Source organism: Labrus bergylta, chromosome 10 (assembly GCF_963930695.1).
Source record: "Labrus bergylta chromosome 10, fLabBer1.1, whole genome shotgun sequence".
Taxonomy (NCBI): Eukaryota; Metazoa; Chordata; class Actinopteri; order Labriformes; family Labridae; genus Labrus; species Labrus bergylta.
The window spans coordinates 22,722,296-22,744,310 of record NC_089204.1 but is presented as its reverse complement, the minus strand read 5'-3'; the positions used below and the strand labels follow the sequence as shown (position 1 = coordinate 22,744,310).

Here is a 22,015-nt window from a genome sequence, read left to right as displayed (position 1 = left end):
CATTAATTGTTTAAGTTGCTGAAGAAGCAAATGCTACTGCTGTAGAGACAAAAAAAAAACAGCATTTCAAAACAGGAACCCTGGGCTCTGGAAATCTGTGATGAGCGTTTGTATCTTTTTCCTGAACCCTTTTTCTGCAATCACAATCTCAATGAAGACATATTAACCCAACACATCAATTCAAACAAGTAATGCATGGGTTTTAATGTATCTTTCTCTTAATTGAAATAAGTTAACTATTTAAAAAAACAAAACACAAACAATATAAAACTCAAATACCTTTCTCCTCAATCTAGTACAACATTTTTATTTTATCTCTCATTATTTCTCCTGTAGCATTTAATGTCCATCTGTCTTTAACCCAACAGATGATTGATAATTAAACAATAAAGACATACATTCGTCAAAAACAGATTCTGCTGCATCCATACTCAAGGCTGAAGGTTTCCAGTGGTAAAATCACCGCTACTAAAATCACTATAGGACCTTGGGTTCAGGAATTTCACTGCTATTAAGTCATAGACAGTGATAATGAAGTCTGATATAACTCCATTGGCTGCACCTCCTTTATTACGATACATTAGGTTAATGCATTGATTTACACTATAAAATTTAAGCCTAAAATGCTGCACAAACTGTAGCAGGTTTCTCAACATTACTATATTTTCCGCAGCTACATGACTCACACGGGTTTACTATAGTAATAGAAGTTTGACCCTTTTATATAAAACAGTAACCGTGCTGTAAATTAGAAATACATAAAAACATGTTTATTAGCAGAGTCTCTGCAAACAGTCACTCTTTACGCCAGCATAAAAACAAATATTTTTTCAGTGTGAAAGAAGAATCAGTAATTCTGTAAATCGCTCATGTGCTGATGATAGAACTTGTTTATTAGTATATCAGTGTTGTGTATTTGACAGCAGGGTGGCACTGTAAACAACCATCACACCTCTCTCTGTGGAGGGGAGAGCTGATGTCAGCACAACTGAGAGTCTCCCTCCATCATGTAGCTACATGAGGCCGCGGCAGCATCCATCACTCCCCCTGCTGCAGCTACAGAGAGAAGCCTTGTCGCCAGTACAAAGCCTACAGCAAGGTGGCCGAGAGAGACGTACATCATCCTGGGCTTCAGCAACGAGTCAAAGGCCTTGGTCGTCACCCATGTTGTAAGGTCTAAACCGTTTTTCATATGTTGATTTAACACACCCCAACACAATGCAATATGTATTAACCTTGTTCAGGCATGCTTCATTGAGAGAGCTCTTTGTTCCACCTTGATGCATTCATTGGGCTCTTTGAAATGCCGCCGTATGAAATTATAAACGGAGCCAAGTCTAGCTAGAGTCACCCCACCTATAATCCATCCATCTTTTTGGCAGCCATCTGCCTGTATTATTTTGTGACTGAGGCACACGCGCTGATATCAAAGCCAGGACTTCTGTCAAGCCCATTGTTTGAACTGCAGGGTGACCTGACCGGCTGCAAGACCCACCCCCCTCCCCCCCCCCCCGACACCCGTAACAGGCCTTGTCACCTTAAGTTGGTATCAAACAAAAACTTGATTAATGATCCAGAACATTAATATTATGGTGAAACTGACGTGGTAAAAGCCAACAAAAGCTCTATCAGGTGTTGTTCTTTCTTAAGCTTTGGGAGAACACTGTTAAAGTTCAAATGGGAATTGTTCATTATCGTTGATCCTGGCTCTGCCTCAGGGACAACTGATCTCTTTCATGATCTTGTCTTGTGAATGTGTAGGGAATGTTTTCTGGGGGAAAAAAAAATTCTTCCTGATGGTTGTGTTTGTTTTTGTAGCTCATAACAGAGATATTGATTTGAATCTGTTTTACAAATAGCGACAAAATCTGATCACAATAGCTTTCAATTAAAAAATGAATTACCCATAGTGTCTGACAACAAGTGGCTGATAACACTAATTATATGATTGCCATTTTCTCCTGACGTCATGCTGAGGATGCGAGCTGAAATGCTTTGATATTTTTCAAGGTTGCGACTTACATATACCTAGAGATTCTGAAAAATGACAAACTATCTACTGCTCCAAGATTGATCACAAACTGAGAAAATAAAATGGGTGAAAATGTGAAGCGATATGGGGGCCTGCCTTTTGAACATCACTGCCCAGAGCACTAACTGAAAGTGACAGCTGACACTGATCCTGATACCAACATTAGGTAATGTTAACTTGCAGATTCTAATTAGCACTCATCGATGCGTTAATGATAAAAAATGTCTTGTCCTTCACCTCCTAAATGACCCAGCCACATAGAAAATACATCAAACTGTCAGTGCTTTTGTATCCTTCCATCCTTGCAGCGGTGTAAGGGGAAGAATATATTTAAACATCATTTAAAGTAAAAGTTCTGACAAGTGATTGAAAAAGTGTTGCAGGTGCTGTACAAGGGTCGCATGTGCCCAACACTTGAAATGTATCTGAATATCTTTGTTCTTCTGTGGTTGTCAGGTGATGTAAACAAGCCTCGTTTTAAAGAGATGGGAAATGATTGGCTGCCTCTGAAGGAGCTTTTTTTCGAAATGGGACAACCTTCTCCGTGCAACTAATGACGTAATGGGTCGCGACCTTCGAAAGGACGCAGCACACCATGAATGAACACAGCCGTATGACTTTTAACTGCATTTAGCATTGCACCCCGCTGGGACAGAAGGTGAAAGAGGGTCACCTTGTGCACATGCCATGGTCAATGAGATCTTAGGGAAACCCCTATATTTAGGAGTCAGTATCACTTTTGCAAAATGGCAAGTGGAAGACATAACAGATAAGAGAAGCAGTAGGCTATCCGAACAAAGACAGGGGTCATCTCGACAAGCTATTTCCAGAGGGAGAAAAAAAAAGAATCTGATCATGAGTTCACAGCTACAGCCCGGTGACATTGACTGCTCACCCCATCACCATCTAAGAAACCAGTCTCCCCCCGAAATAAAAATGACTGACTGCCGGAGCCGGTGATGTCACTAGCCGCATTTGTCCCCCATCAGTGCGGGTAGCTTTGCTGCCTTTCAACCAGGGGGGCTGGGGCATCCGTCCTTGAGAAGACTGTGTGATAGAGACACACACCCACCCCCCCACCCCCCCCACCCCCCCCACCCCCCCCATTGCTGATACCCTGCTCAGGCCCTCACTGCATCAGTGTCAGGAGCCCTGCAGGCAGGAAGCTAAAAAGGATGGCAGCCCTTTCCTTCCCTTCAAAGGGGGAGAGCAGCCCGGGCCAGGAGGAGCCGCTGACAGGAATTTGACCCCCAGGACTGATGACATTATGTGACGGGAAATCATGAATTACCATCCAGCAAGCCTAATCTTGTCACCTTTTATTGATAATTTAGTATCTCAATTTTATCAGCAAGGGGAAATAAGATGTTTGTGAAGTGCAAACACAGACTAATTGGCTGTTTTTAGGAGATTGTTTATTTGCAGTTGCTTATCTGCCATTCAATTATTCTTTTTCATTATTTTCTCAGAATAAAAAAAAAAGACAGTGTAGAAGAAATCCTGTGTGCAGGCGCAGCGTGAGGAGTGAGTGATTCTATCTGATGCACTGCGAGTTGAGCGGCCCTCCCTCTGGGCAGTTCAGCCTTGCCTGACTAGGAAGAGAGGGAAGAGCTTGTGTGCTCTGGCGTGCGTGTGTGCGTGTCGGGAGGGGAGACATTGTTCCTTGACGTCACCGCTCAGCCCAGCCTGCCGCTGCTCTCAAACACGTCTTTGTTATTCCGAGGCTTCCACCGGAGACCGGCCACCCGCAAAACACGGAGCACCCCCGCCTGCTGGAGCTGCTGGAGCGGGGCGGAGGTTGAAAAGGGTTCACTGTATTTACACACCACAGGCAAACGCACACTTGGGCACATACACACACAAAAAAGGGGGAGTTGTGGTAGTCATTTTAAATAAGCCAGGAATGTGAAAAGATTCTAAGCCTTATAAATTATGGCATCAGATAGGCTAGTTCAATTTATTATTATTATTATTGTAAATAAAACCAGGATTTTTTTATTTATTTTTATTCATTTTTTTTACATTTTATTCCTTATTTTCTGTTAATTTAATTATTTTTACCAATACATGACAAATCTAAAAAAAAAAACACCCATCAATCAATTAAAAAAAGATCTGCTATCATGATTTAGACTTTAGAGCTAAGTCTACTTAATTATTCTACTAACTTAAACTTAAAATAAAAAAGTTATCTAATAAAAATACTTTAATAATTCTGATAAATTGCCTAAATCATTAATCCAACAAAATAGGCCTCTCAAATTTGAAATACGATGACTCTTTCCCCCCTTCCTTTTTGAACAACATTACTATAAGGATTTTTAAATAACCCTAAATGAAAATTATTTTCTTTATATTTTAAATAGATTATACATATTTATATATATATATTTTTTTACATGAATGCTAAAGTCTAGGCTACTTGTTTTGTGCTTCAGTTTTTTTATGAATAAAATGTGTGATTTATTTTAAACAAGGAAAAGGCTATTTTAGTAATATATCTTTTGACAACCTCTTATCAGTAAATTAAATTTGTTAAATTAAATGCATGCAGGTTTAGTAACACACGGCTGCATATGTTGTTTGCACACTGCTGTCATGATTCACAACCACAAAATACCTGGAGTTGTCTGCACTCCGCCTCAGTGTGAAAGGTGCTGTTAGCAGCCCATTAGCGTCTACTTACAGCTTTACGCTCAAGTGTCCTTCCGCGGGAATCTAGGCCGCGTTTTCGCACTGACCGCCGAGCACGGCTCTCTCTGGTAACTGAATAGCCAGTGTAATCTGACACTTCAACTTGCCGTGCTCTACGGTAGTTGATTCAGTCAGTCACTCACACCGTCTCCGGGGCTCTCGCGTCGTCTTTGTGAAGTGCAGAGAGCAAGAGAGAGCAGCGACGTAAACACGAGGTTTTGGAGGAACAATACGCGGATTCGCGACTGACTCCTGGCTCAAAGTAAGTTTCGCGCCTGGTTATTTTATGTTGCAAAGCGGGGTTTGAATGCGCGTTTGACTACTCAAGATGGGGTTTGCCTCCCGCTGGACACAGACTACCTGCTAACAATAGGGTGACCTCCTGGAAACCTTTAACAGCCGCTGATGAACTCGTGTTTAGAGGTGGTGGTGGTGGGGGGGGCAGAATGTGGCTGTGGGAGCGGTAACGGAGCGCCTTTACGCGGCGGTATGTCCAGGCTTGTGTGTATCCCATGTTTCTGCCTTTTTGTGGACGAGTTGCGCTGGAGCGAAATAGTCAAAGTCAATGTGGCTGCAGGGTTATTTCTAGATAGGTGCATGCATTATGTAGACACTGGAATTTGCTCGTCAGTCAGTGATTCCAGGTCTGTGTGTGTGGTGTGTTTGTAGTCTTGGTCGATCAGCTGATGGCTCGTTTGATGAGAAATGTCACTTAGCTAACAGTCAGCGGTGTGACTGTGCTTGTTGCTATTATAGGCTACCTGTTGTAATGCAATTAGCAGGCATGTACATATGTTACTGTTATTTAACACCATGCAATGCAGTTTCATTGACATTTGCACCTTGAGGTGCACTGATAACACTGATAGTGTTGATTGGATCCTGTCATGGATCAGTCAAAGATCAGTAGCTTCCAATATGAGGTCTCTTAGACCCTCAGGAGCCCTTCAGGGCAGTCTTTGGGGTTTTTCATAAATAGGGTAATGTGTTATTTTCACAATGAATATGATGTGGGTTAATCTAGAGGACAATGCATCAGGTGTGACAGTCCATTGAAACCCTCATTGCACACAGCATTGTTGCATATTCGATTAACATCCCAACCCCGAATAGAGACCTACAGCAGTGCCATATTTTCTTTTACATGAAGTCCCTCTGCAGCAGGGTGTGATGAGCTGCTTGACTCAGCACAGCCCCCTATATGCCTGAAGTCTGGCGGACCCTCCCCGTAAAAATTCCTCCCATCTGGATGTGAGGCCAGCCGGGGCAGAGCGCAGCAGAGAGGGGGCTCCTGACAGGAGGAGGAGGAAGAAGAGGAGGAGGAGGAGGAGGAGGTGGAGACTGCCGCTCTTTCATTATGGTGCACCCTGTTACAGGACAGCTAAACTTTGGCAGAGGGTGAAAAGGAACCTTCACTTTTGTATGTAAGGCGCTGAAGTTAAAGGGAGAGTGATTAGGAGCAAACCAACAATCCCTTGGAGCTGTAAAGTTTTTTTTTTTTTCCGACGCCTGAAAACGAACTTGTATAGTAAACCAAACCCGATCGTATGTGCACCTCATAGCTTAAGAAGAACAAGTGATTTTGCTGTCAACAAAGTGCATCAAACAGTCACCGTTAAATGCCTAAAAAGCTCTCTTTCCTCACAAATTGGACCCTCTCTTCACCGAAATGAAACAAGTTGAACACAGTCAGTAGTTATTGCAGGGGTATTGCACTGGATTGCAGGTGTTCGTGTTATTGTGTCCGCTCCCTGTATCTCAGTCTAGAGAGTGCTCCTGGAGTGTAAACAGATTTTGGATGGGTGCACCCCTCCAGTGTCTCCTTTTGCTCGGTAATTTAAATTGGTGATGTAATGAAATTGTTTCCGCAGCAACACTTGTCAGCGACTCCACATTAATTAGTGGTGTTTGAATTTGTTTCTTCTTCTCCTCCTTCTGATGAACTGAAGCAGCGTTAAGTCACCGCGGCAAGGCATGAAAAAGAAGGCACGCTCGTTCAGAGTGGGTTTACCTGATAAATTGTGAAAGAAAGAGGGCAAGGAATTAAAGCCATCTGCAACTGTTTGAAACTTGGAGGAGTGTGTGTGTGTGTTAATGTGTGTGTATGTGTATGTGTGAGTTTTCTTTCCTTCTGTCGTCCCTCCTGGGGCCTCTCTGCAACCAGCCAGCCGGGCTGTGAGACGAGACAGAAGAGTGTCTGATTCACTAAACAGGCTAAAGGCTCCACTCACTTTGAAATCAAATTTGGCTTTTATTTTCAGAGGCTGTAAGTACGCTCACTGAGACTGGACGGTCTGGATCTCTGTGCCATAATGTGAGGGAGATGATGCAGGAAACATGTCGGGGGGGGGATACTGAAACACAAACAGAAAGGCGAACACATGCACTGACAGCCCGTGTGGCCGAGAAGTGCAGCTAAACATGAGGAAGCGTGTTTATATGGAACAGTATGTTTCTGCCCTAAAGCAAACAAGGAGACAGAATGGAGAGATTACACTCTGCAAAGTAGAAACAATAGATTAAGATGCTAATATTTGAAACACTCGTCCAATAAAGTCAGAGGCCAACGTGGATTTGGATTGCCGAAATATAAAGTTATGTAAAGAGAATTCAGAAATGTCGACTTAATGTAACTTAATACACGTGTTTTTAGCTTGTTATGAAACTTACTTAAATAAATACAGATGCCTATATCTGATTTAAAGCCAGACCATCAGCGAGAAAGTTGAGGATTTGTCTTGAGTTGTTTTTGGGTGCACTCACACTAGGCCCAAGTTGTCCCGGACCGCGCTTAAGCTTGATTTGCCCGTGTACTGTGACGACTCACACCTGTTCCAAAATACACATGCATGTACTGCAAAGAGATAAGATGGACTGCTTTATGTCACAAAATGACACAAAATGACAGTCCATGACAGTTTATTTCATAAAAGGGTCATAAACAAATGAAAACATTGTTATATTAATCTATTCAAATTTCAAACTTTTTATACTTTGGGAACATAAACATATGGTTAATATTTATAACCTCTCAGTCCCCCCCCCCCCCCCCCCATTCATTTATTTTTCCAGGAATCCAAAGGTCTGGACCAGGCGTCTAGCAGGGATAGGGCTGTTTGTGGAAACAGTAAAAAGCTCCTGTGATAGACTTTCACTTTGGGTCAGTTTTGGCGCCACCTGTGGACAAAGCAGGATCTCTTATTTACTTTCTGACTCATAACAGTTACGTGTCTTGCTCATCTTTACCGTGCCAAATAAATAAAAAAAAAACAAAAAAAAAAAACAGTCTGATTCTGTGATGTGCTGATCATCTGATCTGACACCTTACCCCCTCAGAAGAAGCTTCAGGAATGAAAAGACAAATGCTGATGTTTTACTTTGTTTTTGTGAGTAATATTGAGGCCGCAAAAATACTTTCAGTGTGTTTCACAAGCGACTAGAAACGCCTCGCACAGGAGGGTGAAGGGTGCACTGCTTTGTGGCTTCAGTGGGCCACCTGTAGCCTCATGTTTGTTGGCTGCTGAATAACATTTGTGGCCACAGAAAATCAAGCAACCATGTGGCAATACGGCTGTTTGAAAGTGACACAATTTGACTTGGAAAAATCAGATCTCTCTTTGAATCATTTTAAAATAGTTAAGTCTGAAAGAAGTTACAGCTTAAATTCAGGGACACCTGCAGCTCCAAACTCTCTGTGGATGATTCACAAAAAAAGCAGTTAGGTTATTAGTGTATTTCACTTCCATTCTGTTTGTGAAGCAGTGAGCTAATACTGCAAGTAAGTACAGGACAAAGAACAATTACATGTGTCTGAGTAATTAGCTTTTTTTGTTACTCGGCGAGCTAACAAGTTAAACAGTCTTAACTGCTGTTTACTGTGCGCCGGCACAGCTGCAGCCTGCCAAGTGCTTCAAACCTGAAGAACGCTGATCAATGTTTTGACAGCCTGACATTTCATCTAGCTGTTCAGTTGTATCGAGGACTGCCGTGAAACACTTGCTTGCCTGTTCACTTGACACGGATTCTTGTAGTCTGGTGTCTCGCCGTCAGCTCCGAAAAAACCCACCCACCCACTCGCGTCCCGAGCAGGAGTCAGCCTCTGTCTCCGTCTCTCTTTCTCTCCTGTTCTGTCTCAGTTGCGGTTCGCCTTGGCAGTGCTCTTCATCTAGACTCGGGCTTTGTTTTCAGTGCGCCTATTTTGGTCTTTTAATAAGGAAAAACTAGTGTTGCCTCAGAGCGTTTTTTTTTAAAGACTCATTTTGAAAATAAGGTCTCAGCTTGAAGTGTTGAGTTTGAGCTGAGGTTGTGCCCTCATGTCAGACACTTAACTACTTCCTAAACGCTGGTTGTAATTCCACCAATAAGTCTGCAGTTAGACGCTCTTCAAGTTAAAACAAGGTAAATGAGAACACTAAGTATCCCGCTGATGTAACCTTTTTCTTGCTGGCCAACTGTGATGACATCATTTGAGTAAAGAGAGCCAAGTGTGGCCCAACATGAGGCTCAAGGATAAGAAAACTTTAACACCACATGCGTGTCACTGCTGCAGACTGAACAGTGTGGTTCTGCTTGTGGCAGAAACATGATTGGTTTAAAATCCTGAGGTGGCTGAGAAAGCCAGGAGATTCACTGAGAATAAATTAAAGTGCATGAGAAAGGCATATTTAACCGTTCATGCTGCAGAATACAGCATTGTTTGGGGACCAGAATTCTATATGACTGTGTGGGCTGTTGTCAGTTGGGGAAAACATTGCGATGCAGTGAAGGAACGTTTGCACAAACCTTCCTTTAAATGAATAAAAGTTTCAGAAAATGTAGAATCCGTGAGACCTTATGGCCAAATTCCACCAGATGCGTGTTCGGTCCGTCTCCGCTCCATTACGGCAGTGGAGAGTAAGAGTAAACTTTATTCTATGTGTGTGCTTCCACTGGCTCCGCCGCGCTTTCTTCTGGCAACATAAAAAGTCTTGCGTCCCAGCTCCGGACTGACAGAGCTGGGACGCAAGACTTTTTATGTTGCCAGAAGCCGGAGCACGGCGCATCAATTTACCACAGAAAAGATCGAGCGGGATGGGAAGTCAGACATCGACACAACATTCAAACAGCCGGTTTATTTTCAGAATAAAACACTCCGTTTTGACAGTTCAGAACAATGACAGTATGGATGTTTTTTTTTTTTTTTTGCTGTTGTTTCAAATGGTTTTCATACGGTTCTATCCAACATACACCATATTATTTCTCGCTGTCGCCAGTGAATGTGTACAATTGCCGCAGGAATTCCTCTGTCTCTGCACTCCAGCTGGGCGCCGTAATGGACAGGAGCGGTCACAAGTTGTGGGTTAGCAAGTGTAATTGTCTTATGTTTTCAATGTTGTGAAACCCAGTTAACTCACCTGATCCTTTCTAGAAAACTTCAGGATATTCAGGCCCTGATATTTTCTGGATTTCAGTACAGAATGAGAAGGACGAGAAGCCTTCCTGTTTCTCCTTCATTATCAGGAAAGCATGTATATAAAGACCTCGATATGGACACTTAAGTAGAAAAACAGAAAACAGATCATGCAGTAAAGAGCGAGACGCCGCTTAATGTGTTAGAAGTCATCACCCCCCCCCCCCCCCCCCCCGCCCCGCCTAGCCCAAGTGTTCCAGACTATTACCGGCTGCATTCGCACATATGCTTTAGCAACTTCACACAGATGTTTTTTTTTTTTCAAGCGGGTGTTTGCAGGAAAAGTCGGGTTTAAGTCGAGTTGAACAGATTCAGTCATTTTTCACTAATGCACAAACCTAACAATGTCAGGAGACGTTCAGGAGTGCAGGGCGGGTGTGAAAGCTGCGTCTCTTATTTTCTTCTGAGTTTATCTCTGAGATGTCTGTTTTAGGTGGTATAATAAGGGTTAAACATTTACTAAACTTCTGTTTCTGGAGAGGCGTCACTTCAAACTTGAGTTCCCAAAAACATCCGGGGAGACGCCAGTCCATTAAGTGCTGTTTTTCTGGGACAAGGGAGTGAACACGAGTGCAGAGTGAGGAGAGAGAGTGAAGAGAGAAAGTTACTGGCCCACCCATGTCACCGTCTCATGCATGTTTGATTTGATGTTTCCTTGAGAAACGAGTGCAGGGGACGTCACAATGGCCCATGTCCTGTTCCCATCCACTGAGAGTCTGGGGCCCTTGAATCATAAATGACACCCAGTCTCAACCAGGAACAATATGAGAGTCTATGCCTGCACAGGAGGAACAAAATGTTCCCTCCAACCATACATCCATCCATTTGCCCACCACTGCTGCCTGCACTCAAGACTTCTCACCATCGCAAGCAATTACCCTCACGTTTTTCCCTCTTTTTTTTTTTTTTTTTTTCTTCTTCTGATGAAATCCTCACAGAGCCCGTCTCAGCAGTGTGTCTGTGTTGTTTTTGAAGCGGAGAGAGAGAGAGAGAGAAAGGGTTAGCGATGGAGAGGAAAAAGAGATAGTATGTGTCTGAGTGAGTGGCGTTGGCGTGTGTCTGTTTGGCTTGTAAATCCTGTTTAAGCTAAACAAACTCATTGTCCTCATCCTCCAACTGTGTGCTTTGTGTGTGTGTTGTGTGTGTATGCTTTCCCCACTCTCCTCCCTCCCTCCTTTCTCCTCATCTCTCTCTCTCTCTCTCTCTCTCTCTCTCTCTCTCTCTCTCTCTCTTCCTCTCCTTTTGAGTTGTAAGTACAGTCACTAATTAGTCCCCTCTCCCTCTTCATGCTGGGTCAGTGGGTTTACGTTTTCCAGCGCTGATCTGCTGTGTTTGCCTTGTCTCTCCTGATGCCGGAGCAACGCCTGCGAGCCAGCGCCGACTGCTGCAGCCTCTTCCAAAAGGGTCTTCACACCTCGCACTGGGTCCCACATGGGTTCAATCGCTAGACAGACACTCAGGACTGTGCTCAGAGCTTGCTCTCATGCAGCTCTAGGTTCATGCCAGGTACTAAGTCCAGCAAAGAGCGTCTGCTGGGTCGACTCGGGAAGTTGAAACGGTGTTTTTTTTTTTGTTTTTTTTTCCTACGCCCAGCAGTCCATTTATAATGGGGACAGAATACAGCATAAAACAAATATCTTTTGAAAGATTGTGTACTACATGCTGTGTTTATATTATCAATTGTGCTATAAACAATCTCATGTCTAGCCTCTGAGAGTGCACGGCCGTGTTGATTTTCTGGTGGAGGTTGCGTGGGAGATGGGAGAGTGATGGCAGAGTTTGTCTGAAGGCGGTCGAATTGTCTCCAACATGGCCTCCAGGGAAACGTTCCTCCTTGTTTTTCCGACAAAGTAAATTAACAAGGATAATGCTAATGCAAGGGGACAGCACTTATTCTTCGCCTGCTATGCTGCTTATGAGGGGGAGAGGGAGTGTTGCATTATCTGCTCTCACATAACACTAATTTCTTTACACGTGCAGGGAAGTTGCAAAAGTCTGAAATGTGGTCGATATCCAAGAGTTACTGTTTAATTTTCGTGTAACATGCAAAAAAGTTTTGTTTTTTTCCCCCAGTAAGGATTCAGTTTGCAGGCAGGGGGGGTATGGCTGTTGTTCAGATTGATGTTTCACCTGCGCCTTTGGTCTGTTAATGAAGCTCGCTGTGGTTGTTACAGAGAGCCCCTCAAATCGTATTGCCGTACAATCTTGAGCTCCACTGCCCCACTAAGACTGTTTTCTTACCGTTTTTTTCTCCGACATTGCTCGGCTACAGAAAAAGTCTTATTACTGTGCGCAGTGTGTTTGCCCGCTCCGTGCCCTCCCCTCCGTTTTGACACTGGCGGTTGAGCCAGGCGCTTTCCCAGGGTTCTAAGGACTGACATCCCTTTCATTTTCCCGCCTGGGCGGCTCAGATAAAGGGGCATATTTTAAACCTCTGTGTGGATACACCAACTGTAAAGAGAGATGGGCTGGTGGGCCGGGGCTGAGCTGCAGCATTAACTTCATAGAGAGAGAGAGAGAGAGAGAGAGAGAGGAAGAGAGAGGGTAGAGCTGTGATGAGGGGTGGAACAAATAAAAAAAGTCTGCTTGGTTAAACGGCGATCTCAGCAATTTAAAAAATATGCTCGTAAGTACTTTAACGGGCTGCAGACCTGGTTTTGCAAATATCACAAACATTATCTACAGATAACCCATCTCTCTCCTTTATTGCCACAGAGGCAATGTGTTTCACCACTTTTTTTTTTTTTTTCTAACCTCCCTCTGTTACAAGTACGTCCTCCCAGCAAACAAAAGCTGTGTTGGAAGCTGTCGTTTATCATATCAGTAATGAGAGCAGGCTAATCGTGTGTATTCCGGAGACAGCAATGATACACTGCTTGGCGCTTGCCAGGGATCAGCCTCTAAACAATGTTTATCATTGTCTCCCAGGGCTTTTTAATTATCTGGCAAACATTATTGACATAGCAGCAAGGGTGCCTGTGTTTTATGATTTTTAAAGAGCCTGGGTTACTATTAAAAAAAACAAATGCGTGTGCGAAGAAAATCACAGCAAAGAGATTTTGTTTTCTTGTTCCAAGGTCCTTGACCTTGTATTTGACATTATTTATTGTACATGAAAAACTCTACTGTAAAGAGAAGGACAGTGTGTTTTTTGTGTAGTTCATTCAGAGGGCCTTGGGCTGTTTACCTGTAGTTCTCTACATTTACCTCTAATCTGCAAAAAATGGCTAGAAAATTGGCTATTTCACATGAACCTTTAGCCCATACTGTGTTAGCAGAAGATTCCTGATCTATTTTGTTTGGGTTGTTGCAGATCAATAAAGACAAATTCAGATGGGGGGAAAAAGGCGTCCAGGTCTCTTAGGAAAGACAGTAATTGCTTGGGTGTCAAGCCCACCCTTAAAAGATGTTCCGCACCCGAATTACACCCCATTGACGATGCTAATCAAAAGACGTGTCATATCTTGGCTACCAGATGAATCGATTAGCCCCAATCATTAGCATCCAGATTAACATTTTTTTTTTTTAAAAAGACCACCAATATAGGCAAAGAAAACGTCACAACCCTTAAACTTAAGTATTATCAGTGCTCTGTAGGCGGAGGAGCACATAAGAGGTGCGCTGAGGAAGTGCCAAAACAAAGTGGCTTGCTAACAGAAAGTGTTTGTGCTGGCATTAGCATTTAGCCTTACAATGTTGCGAGCATGATTCTAGCTTGTCTTAAATTTAAAAAAAATGAATGTGGTCTGTGTCCAATTATTCTTCAATCGCTCCTCTAAGCTTGACTATTTGTTACTAAATATGTTAGAGAAGTTTCACGCCAACTTTTGCTTTGTAAACGTCCCAAATTAACTTTCTTATCGATGTTCCTTCAGTCTATTTTCTGGTAATACGTCCAGTAAAAAAAGAAGCAAGGGAGCTTGTTAAGAGCTCTTATTTGTCTGCTCCTTTCCAAGGAACTACCCATTACTTCAGATTAGATGCATTAGCAGCATCTGATACAGCTATTACACATTTCAGCCATATTGCTTTCACAGCCGTCCTGTAACCTTTGCGCGGCGGCCCAGTGGGAGCAGAGTGGAAGCTCAATGGCATGTGTTGACATTGTTAAAGATACACGTGAGGACATCACACGTTTCACGTCTGACTCATGTGTTTGGAGTGGTGTGTAAGACTGCGGTTAAGTTATCATACCATCGCCTAAGCCAGCAACATCTTTAAGGCTGTTGCTCAAGTCCTGCTAATCAAATCAGAATGGATTAAGCTAACGGCTTCATTTGAGACGGAGGCAGCAAAAACAACGACAACAGCAACAGACAGATGTGGCTGGGGAAAATGAATAAGGGCCAAACCGTGGATTACCTACCCCCACACATGTACACACACACACACACACACACACACACATCCTCTTCCTCTTGTCATGTCTCTGGAACCATGTCTCCCCGGATATCAAATCAACATGATTGTATAACAAGAGAGGAGGTGTGTCTCATTGATGGGTGCATGAAATCACCTTTGCTGTGCTGTGTGTGTGTGCGCGTGTTCATACTGCCGTGAAATGTGTGTGTGTGTGTTTGTGTGAGAGCAAGAGGGAGGGAGGGTGAGAGAGAGAGAGAATGGGGGGTAAGCAGCAGCAGCAGCAGCAGCAGCAGCAGCGGTGGCTTGGGGTGAGGTCCTGCCCTGATTTTCTCTGGAATTCCTTTGTTTTTGGAAGCCAGAAAGGGGGAAACTGAATCTGCGTAGCCCGAGGGGTCTCCGCTCCTTGAGCATACTCCGCATACTCACAGACACACACAGACACACACACACACACACACACACACAAATCTCTCTACCGTCAGCTCTCATGGTTTTAGGGGTGGCTCTGTTTCAAAGCAATGGAACAGCCAAGGTGTTTTTCACCTTCCAGAAAAGAAAAAGGCAAAAAAAAAAAAAAAAAAAAAAAGGATGACTGCACCAGGCACAGCACATCAGGCCTGGAGGGACTGATGCTGCTCGAACGTAAATCTGCTCCGAATTCAGGGCTACGAGTGAAAGTCAAATGTAAATCCTGTCACTCAGGACACATAAGTGTCTTTCAATGAATACAGATGGAAAACAAAAGCAGAAAGAGCACTTTGCTAGCTAAAAAAAAAAGTCTTAATGAAAATTGTGGCAACTGTTGCCTAATGTTTTCTGTATTTAATGATGCTCTTCCACAGTTTAATATGTGTTTTCAAAGCGTTCCGATGCCACTTGAAGGGCCGAGGGCTGCTGCCGAACACGTCGTCAGCTGCTCCTGCAAGCTGAAAATTCCCCCCCCCCTCACATTCATGGCTCATTAAATCTGATAAGCCTCTGGTAATGGTGTCAGAATTGTACAAAGGTATCTCCATTTGCGCCGAGCCACAAGTTTTCCGTGACCAGATCCTTATCTGGGAAGCTGTCGCTTTAAGTAACTAACTTCCACAAAGCCGAGCTTTTCCCTCTCGTTTGAAGGGGGCTCGTGTTGGGGGGGGGGTTTGAAAGGGCTTGTTGCCTGCCCCTATTGAGCCAGCTTCATTCTTTGCTGTCCCCTGGAAGAGGCAGGAGGAGGGAGATGGGGCTGGAGAGGGGAGATGGCTGCAGAAAAGGGGAACAGGAGAAGGGCTAGAAGATCCGGTCACGTGAGCCGTAACAGTGTTCGTGCTGGTCCCTTTCAGGCTGTCACAGTAAATCTGTTTGACTTGTCACTTTGTAAATCATTACGAAGGCTAAAAGCCTCTCTATTGGATTGCGGTGGAAGAGGGGAAGGAGGCAGCAGGTTTCCTTTGTGCCTTCTTGACGATGATGATAATCAAGTTTGTTTCTGGCCATCCTGCTGTGAGGCTATAATTGGCTCCCCTTTTTTTCTTCTTCTTCTTCTTCTCATCTGCCTACTTTGGCATGTTGCTCCTCAAAGAGAACGCAGAGTTGTAGAGTCATTTGTGCAGAGGTCACATGTTAAGTTTTGTGTAGAGGAGTCAATAGCCTTGTGCACATTAGCCGGTTCAAGGTGGGATATTTACTCCTCTGTTACACCTCGTTTGCTCTGCGTGACACTTGGAAGAGGTGTAGTGAGGTGAAGTCATTACGCTGGCGATCAGAGATTAGCGTAGCAGAGGCTTAACAGGGGATGGATGTGTGGCACTGTGTAACGCGGGACTCTGCAAATCTCCACGTATACTACGTTCCGTCAGCGTCTGTTTCTGGAGCATGAGCGCAGCCACGAGCAGCTGCGTGTACACACGGGTTCACCATCAACAATCAACCTTTGCTTATGTAGACACAGCTTGTGTGCTTCACTGCTTTATGCAGAACTTCATATTTCTGAGCATTAGATCTTCCTGCTTGTGCTCAACTGATTATAAAAAAAACAGTGAATTAGTATTCTTTTGATAAAAGTTTGTTAATGGCATCTGTTTGGAGATGTAACATTGCCTAGAAATGTTGGGGATTCTACATGTATGTCCTAACAGTTGATACTTCAACCCTTTATGGTTAAGTGCATTTTAGGTCTGCTGTTCTTCCTCCAGGTCGATCAGTGTGACAGTCACAGTTTGAAGTATTGTATGCCTCAACTGGTTGTGTCCCTTTCTGACCAAACTGGTCGACAGTTTCATGACAAAGTCGGTCCCGTCTCCTTCTGTTTTTTCTTCTTCCTCTCTTGCCCTGTTTTCTGCTCGCTCCTTTTTTCATGCCATCCATCTTTTCTCCTGCTTTCTCCCCCTTTTTGTGCTTCTCTCCCCCCCCCCTCCCACCTCTCATCTTTGGTGTGTGTGCCAGCAGCACTCACGCCTGGAACAGAGCGCCTGGGCAGACATCTGTCGCACAGCGTCCCTGATCTGATCTGCGGCTCGAAGCATCGGGGTCACGAGGAGTAGCAGTCGCCAGTCCAGACACCATAGGAGACAATCTCAGTGTTTTTTTTTTTTTTTTTTTTTCTTCTCCCGGTCTTTATGCTCTCCTTTCTCTTTCATTAAAATTCTCATTCTCACACAGCGGCACACACACCGCGGTATTTAAGCTGTTTGTGGTCTCTGTAAGTGGAGCGTCTGTCTTGTGGACCGTGTTGCACTACCGGGCTGGCTCTGTCCCACGTCTCCCTGATAAAAGCTCTCTCTCTCTCTCTCTCTCAGACTCACAGGTGCAGGGAGTAGAGGGAAATGTGGTTTTTATCAGGCTGTTTGTCAGCCGCGGTGATGCGCAGATGATCTGAAAGGAGGATTTTTTGACAGTTAAACCGGATCTTTGTGCCTGGGGCAGCGCCATTAATGACAAAACCAATGACAGAATGAAGAAAAGGGTGTTAATTGTGGCTGTTCAGTCGAGTTAGACAGAGGTTAAAGTAAGATTGACACACACAGTATCTGCCAAGTTTGATACTTCACATACCGTCTTGAGAGATGAATGCCTGCGTATTGATCCCACTCAGCATTCTGACATTTATTGGTTGTAACATTTTACTTAAAACAGGTGAGTTCATGCCAAGTGACAAGCCTGGTTAATGCTAAGCAAAGACGTCAAAAAGTGTGAAATGTTGACGGGGGAATGTCTTATGGAATAACCGCAGCACTTTTTGCGTGCTTTGGCTCATAAACTTGAAATAATTCAAGCTTTTTTTTTTGACATCTATACATTTCCTGACATTCACAGATTGATTTCCTGCCTTCCAGGCTGTTCGTTTCACTAAAGTATGCAACTGAACTTGCACAGACTTGATTGACATAACTAATACATCACTGTACACAGAATATTTAGTTTCCCTTAAGCCATGTTATCTGAACTCAGTGATAAAGTTGACAGCAGTCAGTGAAAGAAAAAAAATCTGCTCCTGCTGGGATATTTGAAGATACTACAACTTCTAAGATTTCACAGCACTTCTTTTGTAAAGCAAGAAACGACTACATCACATGCTCCTTCCTCCTTCACATCGCTGTTTACTCACTCACTATTCTGATTTGATTTCCTGACAACACATCTTGTCAGCGCGCTGTTGTTCAGCATTCGACTGTCAGCCCTCAGATGTTGGAAAGTTTTGAAATTGGTCCCTGTTTGCTACTAAAATACCACACAATCTTCGAGCAACTTTGATAAAAGGCCACAAAGGTCACAGCGACTCTGTGATTAAGTGTCGCTCTTGAACAAGTTTTGAAAATGATTTTCAAGGCACCAAAGGCTCGTCTGAAAGACAGGGGGGGAAAGGAAACCTGAAAGGAACCTCAAATAAACTTTGTATGCTTTTGATAAATAATTAGAAGTAGGCCATGTCATTCAGTTACAGGGCTCAACATGCAAAAGCACCGGCTTGATCATTGAAATGAGTTGCCTTTTTTTTGTTATTCTGTACAACATATTGACCCCTTTAGCTGTTATGTGTTTACTTAACTTGTCTATGCAGCAGGGACTGATGTATTTATCTTGTTATTGTAGTTATGATACAATACGTTGCTAGAAGTTACAATATGATACGATGTGATATACATTACCACATACGATAATATCTGTGGCAATTCTGCGATATTTGATAATAAATTGCAAGACAATCAAATACATACATACACGTACATGACGATATCTGATTCACTGAAGAATAAAGCTCCCTTAAAGGTTAAGTGCAGGATTCATGTCATTGGCTTCACCACAAAGAGTCAAAGTAAGGTCTCGGTGAGTCAAATCTGAAGGAGAATCTGTTGAGAGAGCTCCGTCTTATTTTAAATGAAATATCGATACTTGCCACCACTTAATACAGTTATTCTGTTGCATGAGTCAGGACAATGATGTATTGATTTATCAACATTTTGTCTAACCCCAAGTAGTTAGTATTGTGTGAGTAGTTCAAATACATCATGTTGATTTCAGGAATTGGTAGCTTAAAGAGATTTGAGCTGAGTCGAATTAAAACAGCCTGTGCAGCTTCTTCAACATCTTAAATGTCATACCAGGACAAGGTAGAACTTTATTATTCCTAGGGAAATCTATAGGGACTACAGGTTGCTCTAAAGTTACAGAGCACAGCATATAGGTGAAGTTTATAACTTTTTAAGGGATGAATGCAACGAAAAACTGCCTGAAGTTAGCAGAAGTTAGCTAAGCCCAACATGTATTAATGGTCTTTACATTGACAGCAGTATTAGCTGTGATGACGGCAGGTAATACAAATCCTACATGTAATGCATGCAATCTTACATCAAAGGTAAATTACATTGTAACAATGACTTTACAATGACTTATTGGCTTGTAGGTTGTATTGCACATGATAGTGCTGGTTAAAGTAAATTACACACAGTATTTAAAAAGCATAAGGGGTCAGTCATATTGCACGAGCCCCCTGAAATGTTCACCTCACGTGAGTCAGCACAGTCAGAGTAAAGGAGCCATCCGGTGTGATGAAGATATCAGTCTCCTCCATGACGCCTGTCCCCTTCCAAAGTGACTATCTGCAAAATCTTGTTTACTTAGTATAAATCCTGAGATGGAAATCACTTGAAAGATTACATAAATTGCACAGACGGCTGTCGTCTTTTGAGGGAGAGTTGACGCGTGACACTTAGTTGGCTGGACCACAAGTCCACGATGGCTCCATGATCAGAATATCAATGTATTTCTGTAAGTGCAGATAACATTATAACTGACATAAGCTGTTCATAGAGTAAACATAGGCAGCGTGTATAGACGAGCCATTCAGTCGCGCTGCTGCTGCTGCTGCTGCTGCTGCTGCTGCTGCTGCTGCTGCTGCTGCTGCTGCTGCTGCTGCTGCACTGCTTTAATATTAGAACGGCTCCTATGACCAGACAGACTCCGGGCCAATGTACACTTTAAGGACATTAAAAAAAAAAAACGAGCTACGCTGCAAATTTCAGATAACATTCACTAAGCAAATATTAACTGGCTGGCTCCTGTGCATTAATTCAGTTCACTTACAGAAGCACAGCCAAGGCTCACAGTATGCTTACACTGTATAAATCACTCTTAAATAGGTTCATGTTTGTGCTCAATAACACCCATTCACCTTGATATATCTTTATTTGCACTGTAATAATGTATCTCATTACCACGCGGGTGCACATATTCCACACATAGCTTTAGATCATTATATGCCTTTGTGTTCTTTTCATTAGTTGAAAGCTGTAACTAGCGATCTTACTCTTTAATATAAAACAATTATTCTTTGATTAATCATCCATCCATTAATTATCTATACTGCTTTTCCCGTGCGGGGTCTGGGGGGGGGGGGGGGGGGGGGGGAAGAGATCTCAGCTGTCATTGGGCGAGAGGCGGGGTACACCCTGGGCTGTTCACCAATCAATCACAGGACTGACATATAGAGACAGACAGCCACACTCAACACCTACTGGAAATGTTAGAGTCACCTTGTGACCTAACGAGCATGTCTTTGGATTGTTGGAGGAAGCAGGAGTTACCTGGAGGGAGAACATGCAAACTCCACACAGAGAGGCTCCTGTCCGACAGGGATTTGAACCAGGAACCTCCTCGCTTACCACTGCACCCAGGTAAGCGAGGATTAATCAATATATCAAAGCAGTGACAGAAAGTAATGCAACTTCTAATCTCAGTTTCTGAAAGCCTAAAGTGATGTCCTGTTATATTAACATTTGTACAAACGTCCATTTAAACCAAAGTAAAGGAAGCCAAGTCTTCTGCTTTGTTTCTGATTGTTCTTTACTAATCATTTTCCTGGTTAACGCTGCTTTCACACTTGACAAAAACTCCTGAAAACTTCTAAAAAAAAAATGCAAGGGGGTGACGTCTTGTAAACAACTTTTGCCAATTCAAAAAACAATGGTTTCAGTTAAATGGAGTCGAATTGAGCCGCACACTGCACATCATTTTACCCCCATATATAATCATGTTAAATGTTTAGAATCAGAGCCATGTCTCTATCCGTTGAATCCTGATAAACCCGCCCACGTTTTGCACCTGAACTCCTCAAACTAGAAGTTTCTCCAACAGACTCCTTTTAGTGTCCCCTCTGCGCGCTCCTGTTATGCAGCAGCCTGGAAAAGGTTGCTTTATAGTGATGACAGGCAAGGTCGGGCCACTAAAACAGGACAGTGAGAGAGAGAGGGGGGAGGGGGGGGGTGGAGGAGCGACAGGGAGGGGAGGGGAAAGTGAAAGAGAGTGTCACTGCAGCTCTCCTGGTGTACCACCCTCAAGTCAGCTGCAGCTACAAATCAAACCGAACCAAGTGTCTGCTGGCGCTGCGCCATGACACTGATCACTGGCACACAGAACATTGTCAAAACCATCTTGATGGGTAATTAGGAGTGCTCTATCATTTCTGCCATCACTTAGCAGTCCTCGTGTAGTTCAGTGTGTGATGTGTATGTAGCGTTTGTGCTTGTGGTATAAGGGATATAAGTCTATTTTACACACTATAACCCCCCCCCCCCCGCTAGGTTTGCGATAGAAGGACCTCGTCTGATCCCTAGAGTCAGTCCAAAGCAGTAAACTCTAGCTGACTCTGTGTGCATCCTTACGTGCACTGTGTGTAACCTTGTGGTTGTTTTAAAGGGTTGCAGTAGACTTACTGCTCTTAGTGAGCGTCACTGATGCACATCGCGTCCTGTGTGACTTTGAGCAGGCGAGCCTCGCAGCTTTACAGAAGCAGAGCGAGCAGAGGTTGTATAGATTGAGCTTTTAAAAACTCTGTTTATGTAAACGACGGAAGGAGACAAAAAAACGCTGGTTTGCAGGTAGAAGGTCCCCCTCCCCCCCTTCCCCTCCCTCCATCCCCTGCGATTAAAACATTTAGAATTTTCCCATTAACCCTCATCACTCACAAGAAGACCTCAGATAAAATGCCTCCTTTTTACACT

The 22,015-nt window shown here is 43.5% G+C and overlaps 2 protein-coding genes across 5 annotated transcripts in view; both read left to right on the top strand.

The window, feature by feature from the left end:
* The window catches only part of rps24 (ribosomal protein S24), a 156,433-nt gene that overhangs the window by 35,809 nt on the left and 98,609 nt on the right, over positions 1 to 22,015 (top strand). The gene's annotated exons all lie outside the window — the stretch shown is intronic.
* zmiz1a (zinc finger, MIZ-type containing 1a) overlaps positions 4,811 to 22,015 on the top strand; it is a 114,423-nt gene continuing 97,218 nt past the window's right edge. Inside the window, exon 1 of one of the 3 annotated variants that reach the window (XM_065959176.1) lies at positions 4,811 to 4,988. The gene's annotated coding sequence lies outside the window, so the exon portion shown is untranslated. The remainder of the gene's footprint in view (positions 4,989 to 22,015) is intronic. The other 2 variants (XM_065959174.1, XM_065959175.1) reach the window with 2 other exon arrangements.